We start from the raw sequence: 13331 nt of genomic DNA on the forward strand, positions 1-13331 counted from the left end.
TTCTGCTACAGAGAAGTGAGAGGCTGCTCTTCTCAGAGCCCCGAGCGGCTTGCCCAGGTGGGGTAAGCACAAGGTGGTTGGCGTGGGAACTGCTGGCAGCTGCTGAATCCTCACCACTCGGCTGAAGTCAGTCTTGACAAGTCCTGGAGACACACCATGCACCCGGATGCCCTGTGGGGACAGCTCCACAGCCAAGGACTTGGTAAGTCCCAGTGGGGCAGTTTGCTGGTGGTACTAATCCAGCATCTAAGAAGGAAAAAGAAACAGAAAAAGTACACTGCCAGTGAGGGGAGGAGCTCTTGCTGGACCTCCAGGGCTGTGGAGGATAAACCTTCTCTCTCTTAGACCCAACTCAGACGCTCCTCCCACTCCACCCCTGGGAATTACCAAGGAACAAAATTGAAGCAGGAGCAGGATGAAGCCCGGGCTTAAAGAAAAGTCAGGAAGGCAGAGGCTATGTTGGTCTATGCTCGACCCAGAGAGAAAAGCTTAGGTGCGAGGTCAGGGAATGGGACTGAAGAGACCCAAGGCCAGACCCCTGCTGTACCATGACTTGGTCGACCTTGGGCAAGTCACTTAGGATCTCTAGGTCTCAATTTCCTCATCTGCTATGTGGTTTATAAGCGCTGCCTGTTGATAGTCACAGGAATGCCATGTCTATACTGCCCCCTGGTGTGAGACTTTAAAAGAACTCTCCTTTGAGCCCATACAGCCCCTCTGGGGCCAGACTTGGTGAATGCATGTTCAAGACACCCGCTTCCTTCAGGAGAATAGAGTACCTCTCCAGGGTGCGTGGCTTGGCGAGCAGAGCATAGACTGGATTTCAGCTCCCACTTGTCCCTGTCCCTGGACCTGTTGCCTTTGCACAGTGAACAACCTGTACAACCATCCACGGCAGCCCTGGGTGTGTGGGGTTTGAATGAGATAAAGGCAATGAGTGTGATTTTAAATGTGGACCAGAGAGATGTGCAGTGTTGTGCACTTGGATATTTTTATCACACAGGATCAATATTCACTGCCCCAACACCCTGGCGTCCATTCCACTGCCACCTTCCAAAGCTCCCCACTCACTGTGTGGAGGTACATAGACAGCAGCAGTGGCAATCAGCACCGCAGAGCCTCCCCTGTGAGGAGGCAGACAGGTGTGATGAGGTAAAAGGTGAGCACAAATGAGAAGCAGATGCTCCCAGAAAATGGGCTTCTGACGAGGAGACAGAACTGAGCTATAACAGGAGAAGAAGGGAAATTGGGGATGGTGCCAGGGTCTCTGGGGAGAAGTAAAATCTTTGGGGATGTTGGGCCTGAGAGGGTGCTGACACAGCCTCCCCTGCTGGGAAAGCCCAGGACTCCCTGGAACCAGTCACAGGGGCAGGGCCAATCAGTAGCTGGATCTCTGGAGGACAGAGGGGGAGCCTGGAGGCAGCCGTCAGGGTGAGGTCGGTGCAGCCCAGGGGACAGCCACTCCCATAGGAGGGAAATGTGTTTAGAGTCACCTGAGTTCCAAATCTAGAACTGTTTCTGATTCAGACAAGAAGAGGTGAAAAGCAAAGGGGGGGAAAACTTGGCTACCAGAGTCGTGCAGGGGAGGGCCTGAAGGGGCTTCCTCTGGCCTCTTTGGAGGGGTTTGGCTCTCTGGGTTACACTACCAGGCCCTGGGCCTGGCATCTGCCCTGCCATTCTCAGAGGACACAGCCTGTCAGGGGTGATTGGGGCTCCTCTGTGGGTTTGGAATCTGCCGGCCACATTCCTTCCAGACAGTCCCTTCTGCTGTGTTGGCCACATCCCCAGGGACAAAGTAGCCTGCAGATGCGGTTCAGGAGGTGACGGGGGACAGATCCTGGCATCCAGAGCACACTCCTTCTACCTGCTCTCCTTGGGATATTCCACTGCGGGCTCCTTCCCCAAGTGTCCCCTTGGCGTAGAGGACAGCAGGGCAGAGTCCCCCCAACTCCACGGGCCCCCCCTGCCCTCCCCCCTCTTCTCCACGAGGGGCAGCAGCTGGCTCAGCGGCACAGCCGGGACCTCACGTTCACGTCCAGGATCTGCAGTCAGAACGGGGTGGGGAAGGAGCCACCTCCACTCCCTGGAGTCCCATGGGGAGGAGCTGGGGGTGTGGGTGCTCTTCTCCCAGGGTGTGGAGGAGGGGTCTGAGGGACCTGCTCGCCCACCAGGAGCACTTGGCTTACGAACCCCTCACTGTCATTCGCGTACAGACCCTCCTCATGGCACATCACCCTCCAGAGAACCAGGTCAGTGAAAATAGCATCAGGAAAGGACATTAGGAAAGCTGGGTTGTGAGTGCCTGCTTTAATGAGGAGAGGTGAGAATTTGCACAAGGTAAACAACGGTGCTGTTTTCAGGGGCAGATGCTGAAATCTGACTTTCCTAGAAAAGCCTGAGGCTGGGCAAAGGAGGCAGGGAGAGGAACTTGGCTGGGAAAGCCAGGGAATGTGAGAACCAAAGAGAGAAAGTGGGGCAGGGTCTGCAAGGAGAGAAAGGAAGGGGTGGTCAGCGGAGGAAGACTCGACAAGGAGGAAAGAGGGAACGGCTCGCCCTGATCACAGGACCCACCTCTGCAGGCATCAGGGGAGGGGTAAAGATGGTGCCCTCAGAACAGCAGGGGCAGGGGGTCTGCAGAGGCAGCAGGAGCCCCTGCTGTGCTTAGTGCGTTCCATCTGGGATGCCGGGCAAGTGTCCCTTTTCTCAGCCATGTCTGGGGACAGGTGAGGCGTCCCTGGGACAGACAGACTGGAGGGATCAGAATGGGTGCCAGTGAGTCCAGACTACAGCAGCCTCAGGTTTCTGAGCCAGGAGAGAGGATCTGGCCCTGAGCGGGTGTGTCCCGTCACATCTCAGGCTTGGAGGAAGGCTGAAGTAGAGAAGGTCTGCAACATCATTGGCCACCTGGGCAGATTGACCCAGGTGTGCTCTACCCATTGGGACCGGGGGCTGTGTTTCCAAGGAACAGGGGGCAGCTGGGAACACGTGCAGGTGTGTGAGTAGATTTGGGAGACGGAGAGAACCTCACAGCTCCGTGCTCCCCGGGCCTCACCTTGTCCCCCACCTGCTTACCGGCCCCCAGGGTGCTCCCCACCACGGGGTTGACTGCAGCACTCACACCAGGAATTTGATGCCCCCAGCACTCTAGGGCCTGAGGGGAGACAGAGGCAGCACAGAGGGTGAAGAAGAGACGAAACTGTGGACCAGAAACCTCCTCCCTCCCTCCACAGTCATCTGGGAGGGCTTGGCTGATCCAAGTGGGTCCTGGAACACTGACCGTTTGCTGCCAGATTTACTGTGGCCTCATGCTTGATTCCTCTCACCCTAAGACACTCTGGGAGAAAACTGGATGGTGCCTAAGTTAGAACCCTGCACTTGACCTGAATTCAGAGCTCCCAGCGCTGCTGGACTCTCTCCTTTCACCCTTTATACTTCCAGGCAGACACCTCTTCTTAGCTCTCCCTCACTTCTGCAAATCTTCACTCTTTAAGTCCCATGTACCTGGAGTCTCTTCTCTGGAAAACATAGCTGGCTGATTCCCACTGTCGTTTAAGGCTCTTCAAAAACAATCTTTTCCCTGTGAGGCCCCAAGAAGAGTGCCCACTCCCACAGTGACCACGATGGGTTCCCCAGCCTGGCATCTCCCCTGCTCCGGTCCACAGAGCAGCCCTTGTCGTGGGCGTTGTCCCAGCTTCACCAGGTTTCGGGCATCTGTACCCTGCAGGGACCTGCCAGGGGCAGAACCACAGTCCTGCTTAAGAATGTGGGATTTGGAGTGAGGCAGAGCTCGGTTCAGAATCATCCCTGACACTTAAGGTCTGTTTCCCACCGTAAAGCTGTTATAACAACACCAAGCGCCTCACATACTAATGTGATGGGGTGTTGGTATATGTCTGGCACTGGGAAATATCCAAAATTATGTTAAGGAGTGTTTTGACTTCCCTAGGCTGGGTCTGTGTGTTCTGATCTCTGCACCCGTATCACCCTCATCCTTGGCCCCTCAGTATGGACAACAGCCACTCCCGCTTCTCAGCCTTCCCCACGTGGCACACAGTGCCCGTCATGTTCAATCGCTCCCCCTGCAGCGCCGCCACTGCCCAGTCCACGTTCTGCTGCTTCCAGCTGCTGACCACCACATGGGCCCCATCCTGGGCCAGATGCCAAGGTAGGGGGAAGTTGATCCTGCAGGCAGAGACGGCTGTGATGGCTTCAGCTCCTTCCCTACCTCCACCTGGGAGCCTAATCATGAGACATAAAATGTATTCCCCAGTGTCCCAGACTCCAAATCTGTCTGAGAAAAAAAGAAACTAACTTTTACTGAGCACCTACTATGTGCTGAGCCTTCACAGTGTCCTATCACCCATTCTATCATAAAGGCATTATTATCCAAGTATAATATTTTACAGAAGTGGTTAAGTAAAGTCACAAACTGCCCAGGGAAACAAATCTGGAGCCCGGATTCAAATCCACGTCTGAATCCAAAGCACCTGCTCTTTCCAGCTTCTCACTCTGCCTCCTGGGAAATGGGAGTGTTTAATGACAGAAGCTCACTCTTGGAAAGATGATAGTTTCCAGAGCTGGGTAACAGGATAGTGGATTGGGCAGGGATGTGGGAGAAGGAAATTGACAGCAGATCCCACTCCGTAATGCGTATGCTACATCCCTTGGATGCATCCCAGTTGGGTACTCCCATTACTCAGCTACATGTGGACTCGGTGACCACAGCCTTTTTGTCAGCCAGTGCACAGCTCCTGTCTGCCCTACTGCCGTGCATTCTCATTGAGAGAGGGAGTGGCCCAATATGTATGCCATCTGTATGCTCTGGACTCCCAAATTTATGTCTCTAGCTCAGACCTCTCTCTCGAACCCCACAACTAAGACGTGGTGCAGCTGAAAATAAAAATAAATAAGTAAATATTAAAAGAAGAAAAAGAAAGAACTGAGCAATGAGAACATGCCAAATTTTTTTAAGTGTGTTGGATATGGTCAAAGCACTGCTCAGAAAGAACACGTAGATATATAATTTTAGATACTGTAATTAGAGATTATTTAAGAAAGATTGAAAATTATAGAAGTACGTTTTCCATCCAAGAAGCTACTTAAAAAAATAGCAAATAAACTCAAAGTAGAAAGGACATTTAGGGACTTCCCTGGTGGCGCAGTGGTCAAGAATCCGCCTGCCAATGCAGGGAACACAGGTTGGAGCCCTGGTCCAGGAAGATCCCACGTGCCGTGGATCAACTAAGCCCGAGAGCCACAACTACTGAAGCTCATGCGCCTAGAGCCTGTGCTCTCCGACAAGAGAAGCCACTGCAATAAGAAGCCTACACACTGCAACGAAGAGTAGCCCCTGCTCGCTGGAACTAGAGAAAGCCCGTGTGCAGCAATGAAGACCCAATGCAGCCAAAATAAATAAATAATAAATAAATTTATTTAAAAAAAAGAAAGAACATTTTAAAAGATTAAGGCAGAAATTATTGAATTTAACAAATCAACAATAAATTTGAAATGAAATTTACAAAAACATTAAAAGTAATTTTCTTCTGATGGAGTTTTGATGGGTGATGGAGCTTCAGGTGTTTTCTTTCCCTTGACTTTCTACTTTACTTCTCTTACTAGATTTTCTAGGAATAGTGTTACTTTTATAATACAAAGACCCTCTTTTTAAAAAAAGTCCTGTAACACTTACCACAGAGGATTTTGAAAGACTATCTTCAAATGGCAACACATTTAAAGCTCCAGTAGTAAAATCTGCTTTTTAAATTTGATGACCTTGGCTAAGTTGCACACTTAAACTATATGAAAACTGGCCTGTTCTTAGATGTGCTGAACGATTAGCACGGTCCTAATCAGCTGTGCAAACGTCAGCCACACTTCCTAGACATAGGGATCAGTAGGAAAAGTGTAGAAGGAGTTCCCTAAGGGATAAGATCAGGCTTCCTCTCCCCCACAGCAGAATCCTAAGGAGCCTCGGCCCAGCCTGACCTTGTGTTCTGAGGAGAGGAAAGCCCAGAGCCTCCGAAAGTGGAGAGTGGCAGACCCAGTAGGGCCTCTTTGATCAGTGGCTATTGGCTTCTGCAGCTTGGACTGGAGATTTGGCGTTTTATCCTCAGGGATTAAAAAAAAAGAAGGTTTGTAAATCAACTATACTTCAATTTAAAAAGAAAGAAAGGAAGAAAGAGAAAGGAAGGAAGGAAGGAAGGAAAAGAAAGAAGGAAGGAAGGAACGAAGGAAGGCGGAAAGTCAGTGTTCCCTTGGATAAGGACCTAGTACCCAAAGGGTAACCAGGCAGGGCCAGAAATGAGTCTTTAGAAGAGCACAGGCACACACACACACACACACACACACCTTTACTGCTGTCTGGGTTTGGATATGAGGACCCCCTCACTGGCTACACTCTGGTCACTCATGGTGGTGACCAAGGCACATCCCTCACCTCTAGGCTCCAGCAGCACAATCCTCGCATCTTGTGGGATACAGAGTAAGTTAGGCAGAGATAAATTCCTGTCTATAGTCCCAGCCCTGGGGGGATATTCCCACCCACCTTTCCTAGGAGATAAGTGGCCTTTCTGGAGAGCACAGAACCTTCCCTGAGATGTGGGTCCTAATGACCCTTCTCTGATTTATTGATGGGGAGCTTCGTAAAGCAGCAGCTCCTCTCTGTAGATTCCCAGATACTGTCTCCCATGGGCATAGACATTTAAGGCTTAGCTTCAACCCCCATTCCTTCTTCTCTCACACCCCCTTCAGAATATTCCGATGAGCTCAGCCTCCCCTCCCTATTCTACCTCCTAGTCTTCTTTTTGAGTCATTAGAGCATCAGAACAGACTTTCTGTTTGCACAAATCACACACATGGACATAGCCCAGACCCCAAAAAAGGCCAGCCCTCCAAATCTGTCTACAACTGGCTCCATCACACTCAGACGCCTTACCTTTGGAGGTAGTAGGAAGGGAGGTTGAAGTAGGGGTCACTACCATACGATAGTGGGAAAGCCCCAAGAGGGAATGGGTGCAAAATTAGGGGAGGAGAATGGGTCACCCATGGAGAGATTTTAGGAGGTATGTGCATCCCACATCAAGAGTGTCATTTGATGTTCAAGCCACCAACACAACCATGATTCTCCATTTCACTCAGTGCACTTTGTAATGGCTGTAATTATGTTTCCGTTGGTAACATACTTATCTGTTTTTCTGACATTGCACCATTCAGATCCTTTACTGTGGTGACTGCTTATTCTGAGTGGTGTCTGCCACACCCAGAACATTGTTCTGCAATTCTAGCTGATTGACAGACTAACAGAACAAACCACATCCTCTGCAGAAGCACCAATGTCCTTACTTATGCAATGAACTTTGCCAACACCTTCTCCTTGAATATCTAGTTTTTACAACTTTGCAGTTGATCCTAGTGTTCTGTGATGGTTTGTTTCATTTTATAACTGAAAGCCTAAGTAGATATTAAAGTAACAAAGTATTTTACCCATTGAAATCCATGCTTTTCTGTTTCGTGTTTACCCTTAATATTATATCCTGAGCAGTCTTCATGGCATTAAATAGTCTTTTAAATATGATTTTCAGAAGATTGTATATGCCACCTAATAGATGGTCTACAATTAATTAACAATTTCCTGTTGTTGAATTATTTATGTTGTTTTCAGTTTTTCCTTATTATGTATAATGCTGTGTTTATCCTTGTTGATAAAGCTTTGCTCCCCTACCTGATGAAATCTTTAGGCTAAAGGCAGATAAGTAGAATTGCTAGGAAACAGATATGAATATTTTAAAGTCTTAATGCAGCTGTCAAACTGCTTTTCAAAAGTCTGTACCATTTTACCCTCCAGACAACAGTGTATAAGGGCCCATTTCCTTCACTAATGGTAACGCTTTTAAAATTTTGCTTATTTGGGTAATAATGTGTATAGAAATTCAAAGAAAGTGTGCAAACCCAGTGTGGCCATGGCTGGGTTATGTGGCCTGGCAAAAGTCATCAGGCTTTGTTGTATTTGGAACATAAAAGTTTATGACTGCTGTATCTTCTTCAGGAATTATAAAATTTTATCAGTTTGAACATCCTTGTTTAAATGCATTGTCTTCTAGCATCCATTATTCCTGACAAGAAATCTGATGACAATCTAATTGTTATTCTTTTTCTATATTACCTACTTTGCTTTCTATGCAATGAAAAATGGATGAAAAGTTAGATAAATTATAGCACATCCATTGAATAGATTATTATGCAGCTTTTCAAAAGAATGAATTATGTATGTATTATTTACTTGAATGGATGGTCCTTATATATTATCAAGTGAGAAAAGCAAGTTGTAGAGAAATATATACCATTTTTATAAAAACAAACATCAACTACAAAACTCTATACATTTGTAATCATATTTTGCATACATTTTCTAGTCTAGAAAAAGGAGCAAAAAGGTAGAAACCAGGCTATTCAATGTTTTTTTCTATTTTTTGTCCGTGCTGTGAGGCATGCAGGATCTTAATTCCCCAACCAGGGACCAAACCTGTGCCCCCTGCAGTGGAAGTGCAGCGTCGTAACCACTGGACCGCCAAGGAAATCTAAGGCTGTTAGTTTCAGATTCCTCTTTATTTAGGAGAGACGGTGAAGATTATGGGGTACGTTAATAATATAAACACTAATAATGTTATTTCATATTTGTTTAAATTTGAATTTTCTTTACTACTAGAGGTTAGGTATCTTTTCATGTTTATTAATCATTTATTTGATTATATTCTTCTGTAAATTTTCTACTCATATTTTTCATACTATTCTATTGGACTGTTTGGGGTTTGAGGGGAATCAATTTATAGAAGCTCTTTATATTTTATCAGTCATGTGTTGCAAATATTTGCTGCAGTATATCATTTGTCTTTGACTTCGTTTATGGTGCCTTTTGCCATGCAAAAATGTTAAATTGTTATGTAGCCAAATGTATTTATCTTTTTCATTTATCTTTCTCATATATAAGCTCTGAGTTTCATGCCATGTTTAAGAATGTCTCATCCGTTTTAAGATTATTCCTAAATATTATTTTAAATTTTAATTTTGTCTACATTTAGATCTTTTTTTATTTGATTTTTATTGGCATATAGTTGCTTTACAATGTTGTGTTAGTTTCTGCTGTACAGCAAAGTGAATCAGCTATACATATACATATATCCCCTCTTTTTTGGATTTCCTTCCCATTTAGGTCACCCCAGAGCACTGAGTAGAGTTCCTTGTACTATACAGTAGATTCTCATTAGTTATCTATTTTATACATGGTAGTGTATAAATGTCAATCCCAATCTCCCAGTTCATCCCAACCCGCCCCGTTCCCCCTGGTATCCATACATTTGCTCTCTACGTCTGTGTCTCTATTTCGGCTCTGCAAATAAGATCATCTATACCATTTTTCTAGTTTCCACATATATGCATTAATATACAATATTTGTTTTTCTCTTTCTGACTTACTTCACTCTGTATGACAGTCTCTAGGTCTATCCAATCTCTGCAAATGACACAATTTCATTCCTTTGTATATACGTACCACATCTTCTTTATCCATTCCTCTGCTAATGGACATTTAGGTTGCTTCTATGTCCTGAGTATTATAAATAGTGCTGCATTGAACATAGGGGTGCAAGTAGATCTTTAAATTTTATGGGATATATCCCAATAGCCCTCAACACATGGGTCAGAGAACCACTGTGAAGATTCTGCAAGTTATTAATTATGTCTATTGCAATTACACATTTAGGATGGGGAAAATAACAACAGAGTGAGTCTGTGGACCAACTAGACCTACTGTGAGTCACACTTGAGCTCAGACTCTATTGGTCACTTGACCATCATAAACCCCTACTTTAACTAGTAGGCACAGTGGTGTTTTGGGTCCCTAGGAATTAGCATCAATTCAGAGCTAGTGTCTAGTAATCCCTGAAATGTCTGGGTATTGTCTTTCGCCAATGAATAGTAACCTAAAATATGATCACAAGTACTTTGGGGGAAGAAGATTTATGGTATGTATAAGTGGAAATGATGGTATGTACTTTTGGAAATGACGCAGAGCTATTCTTCAAGGGGATCCAGCTCCCTTCTCAATCGAAGGGCTCTGGATCTATAAATTGACTTAGATCTGCAAACTAAGAGATCATGAGTCTCCAAAGCGGTGACTCAAGTCAGGTATTTTTTACTACCAGACTAGAGTTTTTCCTTTATATAGATCAAACAATTCTCTAATGAGATGTCCATCTATTTTGTTCCTATAAACACTGTGATCAGTTAGCTCCTGCCAAAATCTCTGCGAGCCAAGTCATTCTGATTACTGGTATAGCCCTGTTGCTCTTTACAGTAGATACACTGACTTTATCTTTGGAGCCAGGAATAGGAGACGTAGGGAGCAGCCACTACCCCAGGGCTGAAGCAGAGCCCCCAAGGAAGGAAGAAATCTGGAAAATGGTCCCCTCCCCCAGGACTTTGATCCAGATATGGTTGGAGAGAGCATGGCTATGGCTCACTGGATGGTGAATTCGGCTGAGGTACCATGCCAGGAAGAATTACTGGAGAGTCACCTTCAGGGGTGCCAGGGGGAACCATCTCAGGAAAGTTCGGAGCCTCAGAACTCACTGCAAAGCCATCAAAGAGGTGCTGGTGGAAGCCATATGTGCAGAGGTGGGATGCTGTTGGAACTTACTGGAAAACTGCATTTTGGAGCGTCAGGAGAAGCTGTGTGTGGGGAGGTGCTGGACCACAAGAGCCTGCTAGAACAGGAGGAAATACCTCTTCCTCCGCCAGTGTCACTCCAGTGCCCTGTGGTAAAGTCTAACAACATGGCAGCTGGCAAGGGGGCGAGGTTTCAGCACCACAAACAGGGCAACAATGGGAGGGTTTGGAGCAGAAAGGCAATGGATTTATAACTGACACAGTCAGCTGATGACCTCCGTCTCCTTCTACTCACTTCACTTTTACGTGAATGGTTCTTGTGCGTCTATACTGTTATTTCAATAATGTCTCCAGAGTCAGTGGAGACAAACACGTGTACTCAACCTGCCATCTTGAACAGGAAGTGTCATTAAAAAAAAAAAATCTGTAAAGCAGCGTTGGGAAAATATGAAGCACTGATACCAACATGGTTTTTGAAATGGGGTCGTTTGAGTTGTAAGCCCATCACCATTATTAGCTGAACAACCAAGTCGTTGAACTTAAAACTTAGGTAGTTTAACTTCAAAAGCCATGCTTCTGCATAAAATTTCCCTATGTCTAAACTGAAAATAATGCTTTCTTGATAGTGGGACTGAACTGACTAAGTGATGTAATTGTGTGAAAGTGCCTAGCATGGTGACTGACAATGGAAGGGACTCGACAAACGCTAAGGGAGCAAATGGCAATCAATAAGTAATATTTTCCCTTCTCTTCCATCTTCCTGACAGATGTGACTAGAATGGCAAGCAGGCAGTTGACAGATGCCAAAAAATTGTTTTTCTTTTTACCATTTTCTTAAAATTATTGAGCATTTAATAGGCAGTGACATGCCAAGCCCTGAGAATACACAGATAAATAACTCAAGGTCTCTTCCCTTAAGGAATTCACATCTGATTGGCAAGACTGATAAGGAAATGCATATTTCAACATAGTGTAGTATGTGCTGTGATAGAGGCAATGAAAGGTGTGATTATAAGACCTCGGAAAGATTACAACCCAAAGGGGGGTGGTCTGGAAGATTAACCCTAGATTGCATCTGAAAGGATAAATAAGTTAGCAAGATAAAGAGTGATATATTTTCAAAGCACAGGGGGCATATATGCAAATGCAGAGGGTAGGAGAAAGCATGGGACATTTGGGGAAGTCCAAACATTTAGTAAGGCAAAAACATAGATAGTTAAAATGGTGAAAAATTAAGGTGGAAAGGTCAGGCAAGCAATGAGATTTGTAGCAGAAAAGTGATATACTCCCAGTTGCATTTAGAAGAAATCTTTTGCCTCATTTGGAGAAAAGATTAAAGAGAAATGAGCCTGGAAGTGAGGAGACTACTAGAAAGTTGCAGCAGCAGTAAGCCAAGTGAGAAAGTATGAGGGTCTCCTCCAGGACCATTACCATCATGACTCCATTCCCCATGATGTCTAGGGATGGTTGCTCCTGGAGCTGTGCAATGCAGAGCCTACATAGTCCTGGACCCAACAAAAGCAAAGGCGGTATGATATGCAGAGACAGATTTGAGAAATATAATTGTGAAGTTTGTGAAATATTACTGACAGAATTTGCTGAGAGAGTAAAGAAGAGGAGTCGGCAATAATATTCAGATTTCTAACAGAGGCAAATACTTAAATGTGGTCCTAGTCACTGTGGCTGGAACCCTAGGACAAGGGCATATTTGGGTAGATGAACAATGAGATTAGATTTGAGAGATGTTGTTTTTGAGGTGTCTGAAGCACATCTGAGAAAAGATACCCTGGTAGGCCATGGACTATATGAGTGTAGAGACCAAGAGGCTCTAGGCTAAAGATGAGGATCTTGAAGTGTGTAAGTAGCGATAGAAGCTCTGGAAGTGAATGGATTACCCAGGGAGAAGTTGTACAATGAGACCATAAGAGGGTCAAGAATATAACACTGAGGAGCAAGTCATCTTAGAGATAAACACTGGTCTGGAAAATAAGTTGAGGAGAAAAAAAAAGTTAGAAGAAGAAAAAGAACCACGTCTCTTGAAAGGCAGTGGAGGAGAATTTCAAGAAAAAACATTATAAACAGCATCAAATTCGAGAACCAGGATGGTAAAGGGTTCATCAGATTTAGAAACTAGACAGTCAAGAGTGAATGGCAAGAGCAGTTACGGAGGAGTCGGGGGACAGAAGCCAGGTTGCCTCATATGAAAGATTGAATGGTTAGTTCCTGTATGAGTCAGGATCCTCTCTGTTTCAAGTGTCAGAAACCAAACTCAGACTCAGCATGGAAATGGAAAGTACAGAATAGAATTGGCTTCTATCATAGTTATTAATAGATCCAGGGACGCTCAGAAATTGCTTTTCAGAAGATGGTCAGAATCTCTATCTATCTCATATCTCCTTTTTCTTCCCTCTCTAACCATCTCTCAGCTCTGTTTAAATCTGTGTGTTGGCCTCTTCCTTCAGATAGACTTCTTCCAAGAAGCATGTAGCTAGCTACCGCATTTCAAATACTCTCAGAATTATAAAATCAGAAGAATGGGAAAAATCTTAGCTCCAGGGCAATCCAGCAAGAACTCTGATTGGTCCATCTTAAGTTATGTGCCCATCCCTGAATCAAACCCTGTGGCCAGGTGAATGGAGTATTCTTCTTGCATAGCCTATATGCAGGGG

The 13331-nt window shown here is 45.3% G+C and overlaps 1 pseudogene; it reads right to left on the reverse strand.

The window, feature by feature from the left end:
* Positions 1-1696: 1696 nt before the first annotated feature.
* LOC137760093 (dehydrogenase/reductase SDR family member 2, mitochondrial-like) overlaps positions 1697-13331 on the reverse strand; it is a 58807-nt pseudogene continuing 47172 nt past the window's right edge.

The sequence above is a fragment of the Eschrichtius robustus genome, chromosome 1 (assembly GCF_028021215.1).
Source record: "Eschrichtius robustus isolate mEscRob2 chromosome 1, mEscRob2.pri, whole genome shotgun sequence".
Classification (NCBI taxonomy): Eukaryota; Metazoa; Chordata; class Mammalia; order Artiodactyla; family Eschrichtiidae; genus Eschrichtius; species Eschrichtius robustus.